The 17416-nt window shown below is 43.9% G+C and overlaps 1 protein-coding gene across 1 annotated transcript in view; it reads left to right on the top strand.

The window, feature by feature from the left end:
- The window catches only part of SMARCC1 (SWI/SNF related BAF chromatin remodeling complex subunit C1), a 183713-nt gene that overhangs the window by 156514 nt on the left and 9783 nt on the right, over nt 1-17416 (top strand). The gene's annotated exons all lie outside the window — the stretch shown is intronic.

The raw sequence follows: 17416 nt of genomic DNA, 5'->3' as shown, positions 1-17416 counted from the left end.
CAGCATGTGGATATAACTGTGGGGATGCTGTCATCGGCCAGGTCCAGCTTCCCATACAGAGAGCTCCAGCGGCCAAAAGCACACTCCACAGTCATTCTGCACTGGCTCAGCCTGTTGTTGAACTGCTTCTTGCTGCTGTCAAGGCTCCCTGTGTAGGGTTTCATGAGCCACGGCATTAAAGGGTAAGCGGGGTCTCCAAGGATCACAGTGGGCATTTCGACTTCCCCTACAGTGATCTTCTGGTCTGGGAAAAAAGTCCTGGCTTGCAGCTTCCTGAACAGGCCAGTGTTCCGAAAGATGCTTGTGTCATGCACCTTTTCAGGCCAGCCTGCGTTAATGTCAGTGAAATGCCCATGGTGATCTACAAGCGCCTGGAGAACCATCAAGAAACACCCCTTCTGATTAACATACTCGGAGGCTAGGTGGGCTGGTGCCAGCATTGGAATATATGTGCCATCTGTTGCCCCTCTGCAGTTAGGGAAACCCATTTGTGCAAAGCCAGCCACAATGTCATGCACATTACCCAGAGTCATGTTTTTTCTGAGCAGGATGCGATTAATGGCCCTGCAGATTTGCATCAACACGATTCCAACAGTCGACTTCTCCACTCCAAATTGGTTAGCAACCAATCGGTAGCTCTCTGGAGTTGCCAGCTTCCAGATTGCAATCGCCACGCGCTTCTCCACTGGCAGGGCAGCTCTCAATCTCATGTCCTTGCGCTGCAGGGTGGGGACGAGCTCCTCACACAGTCCCATGAAAGTGGCTTTTCTCATCTGAAAGTTCTGCAGCCACTGCTCATCATCCCAGACTTGCATGACAATGTGATCCCACCACTCAGTGCTTGTTTCCCGGGCCCAAAAGCGGCATTCCATGATGGTGAGCACGTCCATGAATGCCACAAGCAAACTCGTGTCATATGCATTACTCGAGTCGATATCGTCGGAGCCCTCGCTGTCACTTTGGATCATAAGGATAACTTGACTGCCAAACGTGACATGCTGGCGAGACTCCTCAGCATACTTCTCAGCAGTTCGGGCTCCATTCCCACAGACCGAAAGGGAAGACAGAGCGCACAGTACAAAAAATGTTGAAAGATGGCGCCAAATGTGGACAGAAGCAAAGGGAATGCTGGGATGCGAACCAATGCATCATGGGGTATTGGGACAGGACCCAGAATGCCCCACAGCGCCCACCCCCTTCCCACAAGCCACAGCGCTAAAATGGGAAGAGGTGCTCTGTGGGACAGCTGCCCATAATGCACCGCTCCCAGTGCCACTGCAAGTGGCAAATGTGGCCACACCAGTGTGCTGTCAGTGTGGACAGACTGCAGCGCTTTCCCTTCTGCACTCTACGACGGCGGGTTTAACTCACAGAGCTCCACATCTGCAAGTATAACCATGCCCTAAGAGGAAGGTTGTTAACCCTGCTGTCCCGGAAAAATTCCAGGTTGGGTAATAGCACTCTGCCTCCCTTCCTCCCCAAACTCCCTTTGTGGTTTTCAGTTGATACAGTATTCTTCACTCCATTGTTAGTACTGGTAGTGTAGTCAGGATGACGGTGCTTTGTGTTAGGCATTGTGCACACAGGAAAATACAGCCCCTGTCCAGAGGAGTTTGCAGTCTAATTAGGTTTACTCCTGTGTTACTTTCCGCCCATGAGATTATTGCATTTCTGTGATGGGTGGAGTGCTATCTGCAAGTAGTTTATAAAGTGCTTTAGAATCCTTTGAGATGAGCGGCACTTCACTGAACAGGAAAACAGAGTGTACCCTGGAAGGGACTTTATGCTCATTGTTTTGGAACTAAGCCTCTCTGGAACTAAGCCTACACTGCAATTAGATGCCTGTTGCTGCCCAGGCCAGCTGGCTTGAGCTGAGGGGCTATTTAATTGCAGTGCAGATTTTCTGGCTCAGGCTGCAGCCCGAGCTCTGGGACCTCTCACCTGGCAGGGTTATAGAGCCTGTTCTCCAGCCCAAACCCAAATGTCTACCCTGAAATTAAACACCCTGTTAGCCTGAGCCCTGTGAGCACAAGTCAGCTGGCACAGGCCCGCCACAGGGTTTTAATAGCAGTGTATACATACCCTCTGTTTGCTCCGCCTGCCTTTTCCAATGCAGCCACTAAATGGAGGGCTAAAATCCAAATAAATAAGATTTTTCTAGTACTCTTCAGGAGCTTGGTATAAAACAGCTAGCAGACATTTAGATAAACTAATCTAATATCTTGAATGATATAGCTCAGTTGTGTCTCAAATGTGCTGCCATCAGGATGAGTAGCTGAGTTTCAGCCTGGAGGGACCCTCTTTCTATGCCTGAGGCAAGGGACTTCCCATCTAAATTTAATTATGGTGGTACTCATAAAGGATGCCTAAACTTTTATATAAAGCCTTGGGATTTGTTCATTAATGTGGTGTCTGAGAGAGACAGCCACTGCATGTTAGATTATTTGCCTTAATTGGGAATCTCCAGCCTGTATATCCCTTAGATCTTCTTGGCCCTATTTTAGAGTGCACAGATCCCTCCATTAAATACCATCAATCCTAAAAGAGTGGGTGGGACACAGTCTGTTTGTGAAATAAGACAGAAATCAACCCAGATCTGGGAGCCCTTCCGTTTGGGGATTGGTAGAAGTTAAAAATATTTTTCCCAAGAGGCATGACCTTATCTTGGATCACTGTAAGCAAATGGGTGTATTAGACTTTACTAGAGTAATTGAAAATGATGGCTTCTTCATGAGCTTCATAGATATTTCTCATTAGAGAAAGGAGGGTTATCAGCTGATCAACAGTGAACTTTCTGGGGATCAAGGAATCATTCCAGGAAAAGATCTTCTGTCCCCTGTTGCATATGAAGCTTCAAAATACCTTACATTTTATCATAGCATAGGTAGATCATAGTCATAATTAAACACTTAAAAAGGGCTTTACTTTTTCCAAATGAAGTTCAAATACCTAGTCATCCCAACACCCTTGTGATGTAGATACATATATCCCTATTTTATAGCTGAGGAAACTCAAGACACAGAAATTACTTACCTAAAACCCATGCAGCAAGTCAATAGCAGAACCATTATTAAAAATGGGGCATTCTTGACATCCAATTCTGTGCTCAATCTAACAACACATGTCTCTGGGATGGATCCAGGTAACACTTTTATGATAGGAGGATTCTTGGTCCAGTTAAAAATAGTTTCTGCTTCCTGGGTATGAAGAAGGTAAAAACTTTGAGCTCATTTTGACATCGCTTGGGGTTGTTTCACCTTTCCTTACATTATAAATTGATATCCTGGCCTTTTTTGATGTACCATTTAGCTGTAGATTGAGACAGCCCATACTGGGAAGAGGAACTGGGTGATGTATGTGTTTTCACCTGCATCTCCTTCCCCTCTCATGTATATATTTCCCTCCTTGGACACTCCTGTGACAGTAGTGAGATACAGAATATTTTGTCTCTGGGTCACCAATTCATATTTCAACCCAATCAGTAACAAAATTTGTTACCAAATAATTGCTGTTTTGGTGGCCTCTCTGAAATAAGTTAATGATTTTAAAATAATTATTGGCTAGATGTCTACTTCACCACAGTAGATGCTGATTAGCACCCAGGTAAACAATCTTAGCAAAGGTGCTGAAGATTGTACTGTCTCTGGAAATGGTTTTCACCTGATACTTAGCGGCAGTCCCTCCTGGTCTGGGCTGAGGATGCACTGACAGGAGAGCAGTTTGGTGAAGCATGTGTTGTTGCTGCCAGGGTTGTAGAAAAAGAATTTTGGTCTCCAGGACTGAAAGTCCAGCCCTTTCACCCAACACACCCCTTTAAAATGACTTTTTAAAAAGAGCAAACCACTTCCTTGCCTGTTGCTTGTGTAGGGCTGTCTAGTAATGCTGCTTGGCCTCCACCACAGTGATCTATCCAAAGGAGTCTTTGAATCAGTGACAAGTACAGCAGTCTAATCTTCATTCTACAAAGACTCCATTGGAGAGTCCATTGGGTGGACTGTGACTTATTGTTTGCATTGGTGGAAGAGTCACGGAACAGTTTAACAGTGACAGAAACATCAGAAGTTGCGCTATCAAAATACATCTATACATGGAAGAAAAGCAGTGGGCCTGAATGGGAAAAATACTAGTGCAGCTATCCATTTGGAATTCCTTAGTTGGCTATATGATTGCCTGAGAAGTTTGTATGCTTTAACTGTGTGGACTTCAGTCTGTTTCCCTACATGCATTATTAAACAGACTTCACTTTTGGCTGCCCTCTTTCTCTTAGTAAAGATTAAAAAGTAGTAACTTACAATCCATTAGACCATGACCAAAATGATACTTGGAGTGACCCTCAAGTGACTGGGGTGGGGTGATAAAGAGATGATTCCAAGCCAGATGATTGAAGTCTGTAAAACATTTATTAAGAGAAGGAAAAAATAACCCTGGCTTACAACCGCCTCAGATGCTGAATTCGGTCAGAAAGGAGGATGGTAGCCCCTGAGGCTAGAGTGGGGATCCTTTTCTCACTATCCTGCCTCGGTGGAGCTCCCAGGCTAATGCTTTAAGTCTCTTATATAGCAGAATTACCCACAAGACCTCAGTTCCTTTTGGCTGCATATTGCCGCTCCTAGGACTCTTTACATTTCCCAAAGCCTAATTACAGCATTTGTCATTGTGGCTGATTGCATAATGGATCCGGATTCTGTCTGGATCAAGCTGGGGAAAGGAACCCGCTGCAGTTTTTGATCCAGGCTCATCTGGTAGGTTGCATTGACATGGGGCTGAAAAGGGGACATAAACTAAAGCTTTTCCATTTCAGAGTTTCATTAGTCCCCTTTCGTAACTTGAAAAAGCAGTAACCACAATGCACCACTTAGTAGCCTGGTTTCTCCTTCTGCACTGGAGAACAGTTAGAAAAAGAATGTTACATTGATTGAGAGGGTGCTTAACTCTCCTCTTCCTTTTTCCTATTTCCTATTTCCTCTATCCTCATCCACTAAATGTCTCAAACCTTTTTCCATAAAGCCTCAACAAACACTTCTACCAGATTCTACCATCAGCATGGTGTACTGCGTGTCTGTACTGGATGGAAATCTGCATGGGGCAGGAGGTATGTCTGTTTATGTCAGCGAAGGACTGGGCACGCTGCTGGCACTTAACCTGTATCTTTCTTTTACATGCATTTACAGGGGCTTCCTATCACATAAATGGGTTCTTTTCCAGAGGCTTGGAGAGGAAAAGGTAGTGTTCCATCCTCCTTCAGGAGCTCCGCTTTCAACAATCCTTAAATCAAAATATCCAAGGAATGGCAGGTTCTAGATCCTGACCTCTCCCCCCAGTCTGAGACAGTTCATCTGCAACTCTTTTCCTGCGAATACCGGAGCCAGCTATCTGAAACTATGGTCCACAAATATAAAGCAGATAGACACAGATTTTCAGGGCTCTACATATTTGGCCATGAAGCCTCTCTTAGCCATGCAAGCAGAGCAAGGTAGGTCAGCTCTTCCACCTCTATCATCATTCCGTCTCTTGCAAACAAATGTTGGTGCAGCAGTGAGCAGTATTCTTCTCCCATCAATCCTCCCCATCTTCTTTCTAGGGAACAGTTTTTTCCTAGGCTTCGTTCCTGAAATGGGATCACCTGCCAGGTTTCTCCCCTCTGTTTGTTGAAGCAGACAAACGGCCAAGTGGTGCTCTATTTTTAAGGAGAACCTCTAAGAAGCTTCAGAAGAGGAGCTCTGCTGCAAATGTTCCAGTGGCGCAGCCTGCAGATCCTTCTGTTGCTAGGCAGTAAAAGGCTTAGAATATGGATGGCTTGTTGGAATTTGGCATTTCTTCCCCTTTCCCCCCCTTCAGAGACTTGGAGACACTGTCACAAGTGCTTGAGAACTGGTAGGTAGGTCAGTCTTCATTAATTGGGGAATTCTTTGACAGGAAGTCCAAAAATCCTTTTGAAGTCCCAGCCCAATCTTCCTTAAAGGGGAAAAGCGCTCTGATCCTCCTCCTTACTTTTTCAAGGGGATCTTGGAGTCCTTTGATTGAGAAGATTGATATTTTTTTCTGACTCTCCTTTCTCTCCAAAAGCAGGATCTGGGTTCTCTCAGGGGTGATCCCCTTTGTTTCTTCTCTAATCACATATTGGACAGACAAGGGGCAGAGGGGCTCAAAGCCCTGCTTGTGGGCTAAGGGTCAGATTTTCAAAGGTATCTACATATCTGAAGATGCAGATAAGTATCTAACTTGCATTGAGATGAATGGGAGCTAGGCACCTAGCTGTTAGTGAAAATCCAGCCCTAAATCCCAAAAGGGAGACACCATCTAGGAAGAGGGAACAATCTGCTGATGGAAACAAGTATGTTCCCTCCAAAAGGCAAAAGAAAAGCACAACAAAAGTCTAAGAATCATTCCAGATTCTCCTCCACTGGCTCTAGCTTCTCAGAAGATGTCAGGAACTCTCTCTTTTCCATTATGATCTCAAACTAGTGAACATGTTTTCTACCCGCTATGTTTGAGCCGTCTGACAGCCACCAGTGAGATCCATTAGTAAAAGAGTGCCAGCAAGCTAAGTCCAAAGGAAAATATTTTCCAGTGGGAGAGGAACTGGTCTGTGCAATTGTCACAGATCACCTTCCTGCCCATTCACAGACTGTTTTGATGAGTTCCCCACAGTGAAAATGCAAATCCCCCTGCTGTGGATAAAAGGGTCTCCCTGGTTTTCACTTTAAATTCCCTAAAAATATGCCGCAACATCGAGGTGAATAATTGTATGATCAGTTATTAAAATTTTGCCTTGTATGTTCACACATCATCCAGAACCAGTTTTCTGTGATGTGGAGGTTGAAATTATTCCATGAATAATTTTGTTGTTGTCTGTAGCATGTTTGCAAGCATTTCATAGTGAGTGTCCAAAATTCAGAATTTGAGCTGTTTTTAACTGTGTCCACATTAGTCATACCATATGTTTCATTTTCCGGACTGGCTTATTGTAACTCAGAGTCACTTTTCCTCTGCAAATATTCAGACTTTTGGATTCATAATTTTCTTCTTGCTAATATTCCCCAGTGTTCACTTAAGTTACTGTGTTCTGTTGAATGCTCCTGCCACTAAATTCATTGTCTAGGGTCACAGAAGGAGTGTAAACTGATATTGGTGGGAAATGCTTTGCAGAATTCTCCCAGTTACAACCTGATAGATAATTGTGTAATTATGGACTTGTTAATTTGTGTTAAAACTATAACTCTTTATAGTCATGTGAAGCCTGGCAGGGGACTATATTCTGTGTATTCTTGATTGCTTGGTATGATTCCTGTTTTGACAGAATGACCAGCATTAATTCTACTTAAAGCCTGGCTTTAAAGTTCCTTTACTGTGGCTTTAATACTGCCTGGTGGTCTTAGCATATGTACAATGTGCCTCAAGTGGCACGTGACCATGATTCAGCACCGAATGTAGTCCACTGGTTCGACTATTAGCTTCCCCGAACCCAGCTAGGTACTAAGGGGGAGTGCGACGTGAACAAAGACTGTTAACACCACAGTAGGAAAGGGAAATTTTTGTGCATATGCATCTCTATTGCACTGTAAATAACCATTGAAACCCTTGCAAGTAGAATGCTTGGGTTCTTTCCACTAACAGGATGGTAGCTGCGCCATCTCATCTGTGAAAGCCTGACCATGCAAAAAGCGTTATGTAGAATAGCAAATAACGGAGTCAGCCAAGGGGCAACAATTCCATTGAGGCTGTTATATGATGATTTAACTGCTTCACTTGTCCTGGCCTTTGGATATCATCAAAGCCTCTCCCCTGAGTTTAAGCACTTCCTAACCCCGTACACATATATATTATTTAAGATGCGTAAATATTTTAAGGTAGCCAGTACAGCCCTGGGTAGTGATTGTCCTCATTCATGTAGATGGGTAAGCAGCTTGTCACTTCTCGCAAAAGAATCTTACCATGGATGTGAAATGTTACAGGAAAAACAATGGTGAGCCTCCCGCTGCTAGGGGTCCAGTCTGACAGAACCAGGAAAGCCCCACCACAGTGCACTTCGGTATTCAAGTTGGTGCTTGTATAATCAGCAAGTTGGTGCCTATATTCTACAGTGAATGAATTGTGCAAGAGGGAAGTGACAGAAATACAGTATGCAAGTGAAGCGGAAACTGCCTCCCTGGAGATTTGATGCTAAATCAGTTATTGTGGTTAATTATTCACAGTTCTTGGCTCTAGAATTCTGTCTGCTGCAGTGTGTTGGGGAGGACACGCTAAAGTAAGGACGTGTCTTGAAGATTGGTTAGCAATATGAGCTTCTGACTCCGCTTCTGAAAATCATTCATGATGGGGAGGAGGCATGTCTAGTGACACCACAAAATTTGTCCTGCAGCACCCTGACAGAATTTTCCTGCTCTCACCAGTCTAACAGAAATGTCATGAGCATCTCAAAAGTGATTTATTTGCTCAGGTGAGAGCATGATTTCATGCAGAATCATAATCTTCTGCTCAGCAAAAGAGCACTAGAGAAACTTCTAAGTGGAGAGTCACTGTTGTTTCATCCCCTTTCAGAACTTGTGGTCCCAGGGGTTGGATTCTCCCTCCCTTAGCACTGATTGCATTAGCAGTTAACCATTTGTTTAAGGGGTGTGCTAGTGGGAAGGAATTTGCAAGTGAATGTTTAGAAGACTACACAACTTTCTTCTTCTCTTCTCTCCCCCCCCCACCTTAAAATAAAAACAGTGAAGCCTGTTTTAGGATCGAACGCCATAGCCCAGGGATTGGCAACTTTTGGCCCACCAGGCTAAGCTCCTGGTGGGCCAGGCCAGTTTGTTTACCTGCTGCGTCCACAGGTTTGGCTGATCACAGCTTCCACTGGCCACGGTTTGCTGCTCCAGGCCAATGGGGGCGGCGGCCAGCACATCCCTCAGCCCGCGCCGCTTCCCACAGCCCCCATTGGCCTGGAGTGATTGGCCGAACCTGCCGACGTGGCAGGTAAACAAACTGGCCCCGCCCACTAAGGGGCTTACCCTGGCAGACCACATGCCAAAGGTTGAGATCCCTGCCGTAGCCCCTTAAATGACTGCTTTAATGGAGGTGGGACATCTAATAAAGACCTTGGGTAGTCCATTAAGGATGGCTTAATGTATAAGTTTCAATGTAACATGAATACATGTGTCATGCAGTACTAGTGAGAGTAACATTTCATTATGTACTAAACATATCTAAAATCTATAAACAAGTAAGGATTTTTCAGCAAGCTGAATCTCATTTTAGTGACTTTCAGTTTTATCATCTCAAGCGTCTACTGTTTTTAAGCTCTCTCCTTTATGTAGGTCACATTTTGACATTTTCTGTTTTAGCCTGTCTTTTTGAAGTTGTATCTTTCTCATTAAGTGAAAAGGAATATTATCTCTGTAGAAATAACATTTCATTTTGCCATGCTGACAATTGTGAAGCCCAATTGCTTAATCCAGGTTTGGCTAGGTACTGTTTGTTGAATGAACTCTTAGTGTGAGATAGAATGGAGATGTGATAAGATCATCTCTTGCAAGCATCATTAGCTGCCTGTAAAATAAAATTGCATGCATTCTGCTGCAATAAGGTAAGAAATAAAAAGCTAGCCTTGCCCTTAAACACACATACACAGAGCTTCTCCAGGCAGTGTTAAAGCCCCATCATATGGATGCTTTAAGGAAAACTGCAATACAACATAACATTCTAAATTTGCAAGGACAAAATTCACTTGAACTAATTGTAGCATTAACAGCGAGATACACAGTTGTCTTCTCGTCAGCAGTGTAGAGTAGGACTCAGGAAATAAACTCATGATACAAAATAAGCCTTTGCTTCCCTATATAAAATTTTGAGTTATATTCTCTTTAATAGTGGCTTAACTAGCTGTTAATATAACAATAAAACCCAAACCTTACTGCATCTCTGAAGGGCTCTGATTTTTCCATCCATCCAAGAAGCCCCTGTCTACACTAAAGCGAAGAACTTCATTTGAAACAGTTTACATACTGTTTTTATAAATGTATTATGCTTTACTGTACATTACCTAGAATGGCCGTCTGTAGCATGAATTATTCTCAATGGTTTTAAGTAATGTTGGTTATTCTATAATGTGGACAGAGAAGCCTTGTTATGCAAAGCAAGGGCAGGGAAGGAAGAGGAGAGCCAGCCTATGCTTGGAGATTCTCATGCTTCAAGTGGGGGGAAAGATAATACTTGAGAAAATCTGACAGGAGAAGATGGAAGAGCCCAGGTGCCCCTTACAGGACCATATCCTTGGTGGGTGGGGTCTGTTCTACGTCAGATGGTGGTCCCCAACTGGTCATCTTTCTCCTTTCCATCCCCATCTTTTTCCATGCAATACACAAGTCCATCTTGGCTTCATCTTTACTAGGCTCTCTCTTTTGGCGCTCAGGCAGTGTCTGAATTTTGCTGTTTCTTCTTGCATAGTATGTCCAAGATCCTAATGTTCCTTTCTGTCAAAACTCTTATGCAAGCCCTGATCAGCTTGTGCCTTGGATAATGTAATCTCCTTCATGCTTGCCTCACTGCCTGCAATCTCACCCCCCTCAACTCCATTCAAAATGTTGCGGTTAAAATAATCTTCCTTGTTCATCGCTTTCACTTCCTATTTCAATCCCTCCACTTGGTCCCCTTCTTTCTTCCATCAAACATAAGCTGCTTGCCCATACTTACAAAGCCCTCCACAGTTTACCCCCATTCTCTGTCTCTGCACTTCTTACTTTAGCACAAGGCTGGTTCCTATCTTCGCTCCACCAGCCTTAGTGGCCTTATTCTCCACTTCTCTGGTGAAGTCCTCAGCCGCGTAGCCAGGTGGAGGGAACAGGAGGAGCGATCCAAAAAAAAGGCACCACCCACTGCGACGCTTTTACTCACCCAGTGGCACTCCAGCAGCCGGCCCTCACTCACTCTGGGTGTCTTCGGAGGCACTGACGGTCCTGCCACCGAGGTGCCACCGAAGACCCGGAGCGCCGCTGGGTGAGTAAAAGCACTGCAGCGGGTGCCGCCTTTTTTTTGGATCGCTCCCTCCGTTCCGTCAACAGGGGAAAATTTAAAAGGTGCCAAGACATTGACAAGGCGCCGCTGCTGCCCTGCTCCCCCCCAGCTATGCTACTGAAAGTCCTCCTTTATCCCCTTTTAGGTGTGGTCTTGTATCAGAAAGTGGCTATGTAATCCTGGATGTGGTGGTTACCCAGCTCTTTGATACATTTTTTTGATAGGTTTTAGTGGTCATAAAAATAACCAAGCACTGGCTTGAGCCAGACGTAGTGTGAGCATGTTTCCACACAGATCTGCCAAAGTACTTCACTCCTGACCTTCCAAACCCCTGCTGTTCGGGGCCCTCCAGAGAAAAAAAAATCAACCCAGACTGTTGTGTTGTTTATGTGATGTGAATAAATTAGGGCTGTCAAGCGATTAAAAAAATTAATCACAATCGCGTGATTTGAAAAATGAATTGTGCGATTCATTGCACTGTTAATAATAGAATACCATTTGTTTACATATTTTTGGATGTTTTCTACTTTTTCAAATATATTGATTTCACCTACACCACAGAATACAAAGTGTACAGTTCTCACTTTATATTTTTAGTACAAATATTTGCACTGTAAAAAACAAAATAAATTGTATTTTCAATTCACCTAATACAAGTACTCTAGTGCAATGTCTTTATCATGACAGTTCAACTTACAATCATAGATTTATGTACAAAAAATAACTGTATTCAAAAATAAAACAGTGTAAAACTTTAGAGCCACTCAGTCCTACTTCTTGTTCAGCTGGTCGCTTAGACAAACAAGCTTGTTTACATGTGCAGGAGATAATGCTGCCTGCTTCTTGTTCACAGTGACACCTGAAAATAAGAACAGGCATTCGCATGGCACTGTTGCAGCTGATGTTGCAAGATATTTATATGCCAGATGTGCTAAAGATTCATATGTCCCTTCATGCGTCGTCCACCATTCCATGCGTCCATGCTGACGACAGGTTCTGCTTGATAACAATCCAAAGCAGTGCGGACGAGCACATGTTCATTTTCATAATCTGAGTCAGATGCCACCAACAGAAGGCTGATTTTCTTTTTTGGTGGTTCAGGTTTTGTAGTTTCCGCGTCAGAGTGTTGCTTTTTTAAGATTTCTGAAAGCCTGCTCCACACCTCGTCCCTCTCAGGTTTTGGAAGGCACTTCAGAATCTTAAACCTTGGGTTGAGTGCTGTACCTATTTTCAGAAATCTCACATTGGTACATTCTTTGCGTTTTGTCAGATCTGCAGCGAAAGTGCTCTTAAAATGAGCAACATGTGCTGAATCATCATCCAAGACTTCCATAACATGAAATATAGGCAGAATGCGGGTAAAACAGAGCTGGAGATGTACAATTCTCCCCAAGGAGTTCAGTCACAAATTTAATTAAAGCATTATTTTTTTAACGAGCGTTATCAGCATGGAAGCATGTCCTCTGGAATGGTAGCCGAAGGGACATAGGAATATTTAGCATATCTGGCAAGTAAATACATTTCAATGCTGGCTCCAAAAGTCCCATGCAAGCACCTGTTCTCACTTTCTGGTGATATTGTAAATAAGTGGGCAGCATTATCTCCTGTAAATATAAACAAACTTGTTTGTCTTAGCGATTGGCTGAATGAGAAGTAGGACTGAGTGGACTTGTAGGCTCTAAAGTTTTGCATTATTTTGTTTTTGAGTGCAGTTATGTAACAAAAAAAATCTACATTTGTGCGTTGCATTTTCATGATAATTTGTTCCGGTGCTTAACTACAGTTAGGAAGTTTTTCTTAATGTCTAACCTAAATCTCCCTTGCTTCAATTTAAGCTCATTACTTCTTGGCCTGTCTTCACTGGTTAAAGAGAATAATTTATCACCTTCCTCTTTATAACAACCTTTTACATACTTGCTCTTTATAACAACCTTTTACATACTTGCTCTTTATAACAACCTTTTACATACTTGCTCTTTATAACAACCTTTTACATACTTGAAGAATGGTATCGTGTGTGTGTGTGTGTCCCCAGTCTTCTCTTCTCTAGACTAAACAAATCCAGTGTTTTCAATCTTTCCTCGTAGGTCATGTTTTCTAGACCTTTAGTCCATTCTCGTTGCTCTCCTCTGGATTTTCTCCAGTTTGTCCACATATTTCTTGAAGTGTGGTGCCCAGAACTGGAGAATACTCCAACTGAGGCCTTATCAGTGCTAAATAGAGTAGATGAATTGCTTCTCATGTCTGGCTTACAACATTCCTGCTAGTGCATCCCGGAATGCTGATTAGTTTTTTTGCAAGAGTATTACATTGTTAACTCATATTTAATTTGTGATCCACTCTAACCCCCAGATTCTTTTCTGCAGTACTCCTTCCTAGGCAGTCATTTCTCATTTTGTATTTGTGCAATTGATTGTTCCTTCCTAAATGTAGTACATTGTATTTGTCCTTATTGAATTTCATCCTCTTTACTTCAGACTATTGCTCTAGTTTGTCAAGATCATTTTGAATTCTAATCCTATCCAAATGGAATAGAGGAGTGTAAATTTGGTTGCAGGATGCTTTGAAGGAAATATTGTGGTTAGAAGTTAATTTCCTTGGGTGGTTCAGGTTAATGGACTGTTCTCCTGTCTAGATTGCTAAATAGAATAGGATTTTTCTTGTCTAAATTCTGTATTACTCTGACTCGCCTCAGAATTTTAATAGCTTGATACCAGCCAGATAAGCTCTCACATCTCCTGCAGCTCTGGGGAAAATCCTGACTCATGGTGCTGACCAACTGATCTCAGCTTATCTTGTGCCCTCATGTTTTCAAATGGGCTTTGGTGAAAGGCTGATCTGCATTTTCTCATGTGACAGTTAGTGGCTGAGTGATAAGAAGAAAGAACAACAGTGATCTTACATGCTGTTAAATTTGGCTGTGATGCACATAGACTGCCTTGCAAAAGGAAGAAAAGAGAATTGCTTCCCATCTTCCTGCCATATTCACCTGTTCGAAGCCACAAGCTGAAATTTCCTAGAGGCTAAACATTAACACACAATGACCCCTAGCAGCAGGAATTGCCTACGGGGTTAATCAGCTCTCTTCAGTTTTTGGTGTTTGTTTGGAGAGGATCTGGAAAAGCAGGTAGGTCCTTGATGGTGAAAGAATGGGTGGTGGTCTCGTTTTGGAGCCCCCTGCCACCAGATAGGACCTGTACTGATCCTATACATTTTGATTTACTTCTGATGCTAATATACCATGACTTTAAACCTCAGCCCCAGGCTGGTTGTAGCTTTCTCTCGCGCTGCCTATCGTGCCCTTGTTGCTTGTTCTTCACCTCTGAGAGCGACCTGGACCAAAACAGATGTGTATGCCTGCTTAAATCCTCTGTTATCTGACTAGGGTAACTCTTTTTGTTGCTCTTGCTGTCTGCTTGCTACAAGGGGAAGGGAACGAGCCAAGCTAGGTAACTTCTTTCTGAACTTGTTTGAGGGGAATCTGATTCCAGATATCTGCAGCTGTAAATAGTGTGCACTGTACTTGCCCACACTGTTCATATCTATGAAGGACCGCACCACATGTGTGCTCAGGGGTTTGGAAGGCTTCAGTGAATCGTGTGGCAAGTGTCTTTAGGAAGTCTGCCACCTCCAGTCTGCTCTTTAGATCCTTGACTGGAGAAGCAATTATTCGTTGCGATGGTCTTCCATATACACCTGTTTGCAATCACCAGAGTGGAAACTATTTTGCTGATGAGGAGCTGAAGGGGGAAGAGAGGATTCTCAAATCCCTACAGCTTTTCTGGTCGGCTGCTGCTGCTCTTTCATTTGTGCCGATGGAATGTCATAGATTAACATTACAGGACACTGACCAGAGGCTGTTCTCAGTGTGTGCATGGGTAGATTTAGATGTTTTTCTCCTCTTTTTGTGTAAATATCCCCCCCCAAAAAAACCCTAGTTTTTTCCTTATGTTTTTTTTAAAATCTGTTTGCTGCAGTTATGAGCAAAATGGGCATATGATTGGACAATTTCAGGCTTGTATGGAGTTGAAGGGTTATTAGAGCAGTTGGTCATTACGGTATTATGTTAACTTAATCTTCTTTTCTTCAAGGACTTCTGTGCATTCCCACTAATGGGCTTCAGCACCTCTGGTGCTGAGCTGTAGAAAGTGTGTAGGAAAGCTGGGTGCACTGGGGTGGTGGTAGGAGCACTCTCACCCAAAAATGATGTAATTGGCTTGATATAAGGAAGCACACTCCCCGTACACTTTAGTTCCACTGCCACAAGCTAATGGATCTACCTCTCCTGTATGCAAAGCTTGTTAGTCTTCTTTCTTCAAATAGTTAGGTTATTTGTGAGCATTGGCCTCCATTTCCCCCGAGACCATGTCTGGTCCTGAACCATGTAAGGAGTCACAGGATACGTGACCTGTTCAGCCGTCTTTCCTGAAACAAATGCACACGTTCAGTGCCTTATGTGCCTGGGAGAAATGCATGTAATTTCCCAGTAAACAATCCACCATGCTTATACTCCTTGGGCAAGGAAGGACAGACTGCAAATGTATTTGGCATCAATAAGCCTCCAACCAGCTTGTCCTGATACTCCTGCAAGAGGTTTGCAGTCTGCTTCTGTGCTTTGAGGTCTTCTGTCATGTGACCTGAAACACACCTAAGCACTTTTGCCTCCTTTAATGTTGGGCTGAAGGTCCACCTCCCTGAGCCCAATGCCTATAGTGTCTGAGCTTCTCATCTGTCACCACAATCTGACACCAGCTATACAATCTGCACTGATACCACAGTGATACTGGTTCCACTGTGTGCACCAGAGACACCTTTGGTGCCATTAGAATCAATGCCAGTCAATGCTGTAAGTGAAATGCAGGCTTCCAGATCTCTGCGTGAACCCTGCTCCAGGGCCCAAGAAGAGAAAGCATTCAAACTGGTGGCGGGAGTCAAAGGAGAAAGAGGCATCATTCTCATTCTCCACCAGTGACCCATGTTTCCTGATATCAGCTTCCACACACACCTCTCCTTAGCTGGAGGCTTCGTTGCTGAGTTCTGTAGATCCATCCCTGGCGTCCATGTACCATCTCTGTTGACTGTTACCACTCTCATTTGGGGACTCCAGTCAAATCTGTTGTCTGTGCCTCTGCTGCTTGACTCTGTGTAGCAGTATTCACCACCAGTTTCAATCCTGAACCTTCTAGAGGAACTCAGGTTCTCCTTGGAACCACCTTTGCAAATTCTGCTGTTCCAGAAGCCCAGTTGGCTTCCTTCATCTAAGACTCTGTTGGCACGGAAAGACGTTCTGCAGAGCCCTCTTCAGTTACTCACGTGGCCCTACATTCAGGCCATGAAGGCACTCTTAGATACTGCCAGACCCAGCACGTCACTGTCGGCTGCTCTGGTACTAACACTGATGCCCTCCTGGTACTGGAGGCACCTGCACCATGTAGAAAGTTGTCCTGGCACCAAACCTCCCCCAGTGCTGTTGTCTTCAAGAATGCCTGTGTTCCAGTCCATGCAGATACTATCGGCCCAACCCTCTCAGGAAGAGTGGCAAGTATATGATTGTCAAGAAGCTCCCTCAGATTAAATGAACTATGGCATGCTATTCGTGCCCATTTTGAACAAAAAATGAAGGTACCTCACTGCCTGAAGGCAAGTTTGGGGCTTCCTCTGTATCTCTTCCAGGTGATCAAAAACAATTTTGGGAGCTAACAGACAGTGGCCAACACTCTCCAACTACCGATGGGTTTCAGCACCTGATTCATTTAATCCTCTTTGACATTACAGAATTGCAGACAGAGTCCTTCCAGGAGTTACTAACCCAGTGAAGAACACTTGGCTATCCCCCTGCATTCTCCCTGCCTGTTACTAAGAAAGCTAGTAGAATGTACCTTGTGTACCCTCAGAAAGTCATCAATATTTGTTTCAGCATCCATCTGCCAATTTCATGCCAATCTTTGCAGTTCAGGAAAGGTTTAAAGGAAAAAGAGCATCCCTATCTCCTCCCTCAGATAGGGAAGGACGTAGGTTGGATGTGGTTGGAAGAAAGATACTCCTTCACCTTGTGAGTTTCCACAGACTGCCAGACTGCTGTGCCACAATACAGCTACACCTAATGGGATTTTGTCAATCCCATCTGGGCTTGTTACCAGAGGAACAAGGAGAAGATGCAAAGAGCTTGGTTGCTGGGGGGAGGACAGCAGCCAGTCATGCTCTGCAGGCAACTTTTGACACCTGAGATGCTGTGGCCACTGGGATAGCCATAAGGAGATACTCATGGTTGCAAACATCTGGATTTGCTCCAGCTTTTTGGAAGTTAATCAAAGATTTACCCTTTGAGGGCTCTGACCTCTTTAGTGCATCTTGTGCTGAATTGTGGGAACTGTATAAAAGAGCTGTGCCCGCTGGAGGGTGCTGGAGAGCACGT

This window comes from Eretmochelys imbricata, chromosome 2 (assembly GCF_965152235.1).
Source record: "Eretmochelys imbricata isolate rEreImb1 chromosome 2, rEreImb1.hap1, whole genome shotgun sequence".
Classification (NCBI taxonomy): Eukaryota; Metazoa; Chordata; order Testudines; family Cheloniidae; genus Eretmochelys; species Eretmochelys imbricata.
The sequence above is the reverse complement of the archived record's forward strand: the minus strand, read 5'-3'. Positions and strand labels throughout refer to the sequence as shown.